Raw genomic sequence first — 3571 nt, forward strand, 5'->3', positions numbered from 1 at the left:
TTATGCAAGAAAAAAAACATGCCTTTGACATCTCACAGCTGGTAATTAGTACGAGGAATGTAGCTAAATAGCAGGCAACTATAATATTTCTATAAAACTACGTATAAAATGGCCCTAGCACCATGACAAATTTAGCTTCACCCAGCAAGATGGCAAAAGACTTCATAACATGGAACATATAACATGAACATACAACCTGAGCAACACTTGTCTATCATACATAATGATTGTAAAATGATACATTCTTTGAAGAGCTTTAACAAGAACTTCATTTACAGACTTGACCTTTTTTTCATCCAGAGAAATGCTGCTGGTGGGGCGATGGCAGGACGTTACTGATCTGTGATGCAACTTCAGTCCAAATTTAGGTAACAATCCCCTCTGTCTACCCGAGGCATCACCGGCAGGGAGAATCACAATCACTTGGTTGTTGGCAAGGCAACGAGAATGTTGGCAACAGCCGGTGTGATGGCACTGGCAAGGGATTAGGACACTTGAGAGCAATGGTTACTTCTGCACACAGTGCTTCAACCCGTTCCTGTGGCAACCAGGTCCAATGCTTGGCCTGATCAGCTTCTGTACCCATGCTGACGACCGGAATTGCGCTCAGAGGTAACTACAAAGTTTAGTCCTCCAGAAAACAGTGACTTCCCCAGTTCTGTTAGCTCATGATCACTTACGCACTTCATCTCCCTGTCCTCCCTTCTGGCCCTGTGCCGTAGTCTTTGTTCGGGATCTCAAGACTAACGGATACATACACCATCACCCCCATCCCCCCACACACCTACCTTCCCCCACTCACCTACCTTCCCCCCCCTCCCCCCACCCCCTCCATCCACCCCCCCCCCACTCACAAGGCAGCTCATGTAATGGTCAGGGTTCCCGACCCACTGACAATCACATAATGCAGAAAGAAAGTCAGGCAGTACAAGATACCTAAATAATCATGGGCTAACAGAACGTAGGGAAGTCTCCATTTTCTAGAGGACTGGACTTTGCAGCAACTCCAAACACGATCCCAGCCACCGACATGGTTACAGAAACCAAATCAACCATACATCGGACCTGTATCCCACAGAAACAGACTAAAGCCATGCGTGCAAAAGGAGCCAAAACCCTCAAAATGCCCCAACCCCCAACCAGCAATGTCACTCAGGATGTCACCAAAGCAAACTCAACCACCTTGCCAACAACCAAGAAACTTGATTATCCCTGTCAAAAATGTCTCAGATACACAGAGGGAATTCTAAGTTTGGTACAAAAGCTACTTAATGCACATCACAAATCACTAACCTTTTTTTTCATCCCTCAAAGCCTTTTCCCATGAGACGTGTAGTTTTAGGCAACAATAAGGTCCTGGAAGATGCTGAGAGATGTCTCCTTCCCTGCTTCTTGCATCCTAAATCCGACATGAATGGCACAAATTACCAATACTTAGAACAAGATAGATTCAGTTGAACATTTTGCTTGTCATTAAAACACTAAATAGGCACGCAATCAACGATGCCTTATGCCTTGGGCTTTTAATAGTGGAACCGTCAATTACAGACAAATTTTCCGTAATGAATTCTACCGTCACAGGCTACAGCTACTGCTCTGAGCAGATACTCGTCATAGAGAAGGAGAGAGAATGTATTAGATCATAGAACGACTAACGGTTACATATTTCGTGGAATTTTCCGTGCACGTGGTTCATCCGTAGAAAGCAAAACGCTCCGAAACCAAAGACATTTAACGGTAGCAGTTACTGTTCCATTCTCACCTTTATACTGCGGGTCTCATCGTCGTAAAATCAACGTTAGGTTTGAGCCCTCAAATTCTTCTCGGTGTAGTGATGCCCTGGGGTGTGTAGCCGTGGCGACTATTGATTCGGGCTTACATTGCATTACCGCTGAGGGTAATGCAATGTAAGCCCGAATCAATAGTCGCCACGGCTATGGGGTGTGGAGGTTTAGCACCTCCATTCCCTAAGTTGCAAAGAGAGAAACATGTGTATCACTATTACTATTGGGACATGTTGACTCCGATGGCAGTGTGTTTGAAGGTAAAGTTACATAGTTCGTTCATTACCTACTAAATTACGAGGAGATTTCCGTGCACGTGATCCAGAAGTAGAAAGGAAAACGCTACGAAACCAAACACTTGACTGTCCGCTGAAGGTCACGTTACATACAAACGATTCCGGTGAACTACAATTGTCGATAGTCTCACCTTTACATTGCGGGTCTCCATGTTTCATGCCCTGGACGTTTTGGCACCGCCATTTCCCCCACATTTCGTCTTGCAGACCGCCGTGTCGATACCCTCCGCGCTGTAGAAACAGTTGAAAATCGACTGATTGAACTCAGCCGTCCCCGCACGCCTGCTTTATAACTTCCAACCACCTTGCGAAGAATTCTAGCCTCCGATAGGTCGATTGAGCAGAATCCTGGCATGCTCATTGGTCAGAAAAAATGCACTTTGGAGCCTCTCCGTTGGTCAGAAAAATGCACGTTTCCCATTGGTCATCTCTGCTGATTAGATTAATTTTGACGATTTGACGATGAGCCTGCATGGGGGTTTTTGGGATGCATAGCGCCCTCATGCGGCATAACATGTTTTGCATGATTTACAGCATGGTTGCAAACTTTCTTGTCCAATGTGGTCAATACTAAACATATTCCGTCATGGGGAAATCACCTAGTGGTCAAATTAAGAAGGGTTAAATTTTACAAACTTGAGAAGTTTCTGGTGTTCAATTTAATCATCCCATCCTGACAGCAACCGTAGGGGCCAGTTCGACTTAATATGATACACATAATGGTTATGGGACTATGCATGGCAATTTTTAAAACCCATTTTCTACACTGACAAACTCAGATTAAAGTTAAGTACAAATAACACACCTAACAACTGCGTCCGACGCCATGATTATATTTCATGATTATTGTGTACATGATGGACATTATATCCAGTTCTTTACAAATACACGAGTGTGGATAAATACAGACATCATTTCCGTGAAGATCAAAGTCTGCTGCCACGTACACAGCATACACACCACAGTTCACGTACAATCAATGGTCCAGCCATGTAAACGGTATGTTCTTTATTATCAGTAGTCAATTACGATCTCACGAACTGATACTTCACTTGGACATGTTATTGTCAACATTCATCTGTATACAGTGAAACATGGCAAGATTTCTGGTACATATAGATCGCTTTCGGCTCAAGCTGGAGTAATATCGTGATTGGACACTAATACAAAGTAAAAATACCTGGTACTTTGGTACTATTTCTTACGCAAACTAGAAACTTTTATTAACATATGCTCTTTGTATTGAACGTGCGGTTTATCTACAATAGTGTAGGTGGCGTGAGGACAACACAATGGAATAGTTGCAACACAGCATTGTACCGATAGGGGGCTGCCACCACAGCACATTGAGTCACACACGACTGTGACACGAGATTACACCGCCTGCAGTTTTTACTAGTATTGCTGGACGTTATTGGCGCACATCCAAATTCTTCGGATTTGCAAATGCTACATTTGGGTACAGAATTCCACTGACCTATATATTACATC

The 3571-nt window shown here is 43.8% G+C and overlaps 1 protein-coding gene across 1 annotated transcript in view; it reads right to left on the reverse strand.

Moving 5' to 3' along the window:
- Positions 1-3483: 3483 nt before the first annotated feature.
- The window catches only part of LOC109485254 (5-hydroxytryptamine receptor 4-like), a 24894-nt gene continuing 24806 nt past the window's right edge, over positions 3484-3571 (reverse strand). Inside the window, exon 6 of the transcript XR_002141115.1 lies at positions 3484-3557. The gene's annotated coding sequence lies outside the window, so the exon portion shown is untranslated. The remainder of the gene's footprint in view (positions 3558-3571) is intronic.

This window comes from Branchiostoma belcheri, unplaced genomic scaffold (assembly GCF_001625305.1).
Source record: "Branchiostoma belcheri isolate BF01 breed outbred unplaced genomic scaffold, Haploidv18h27 scaffold74, whole genome shotgun sequence".
NCBI classification, from domain to species: Eukaryota; Metazoa; Chordata; class Leptocardii; order Amphioxiformes; family Branchiostomatidae; genus Branchiostoma; species Branchiostoma belcheri.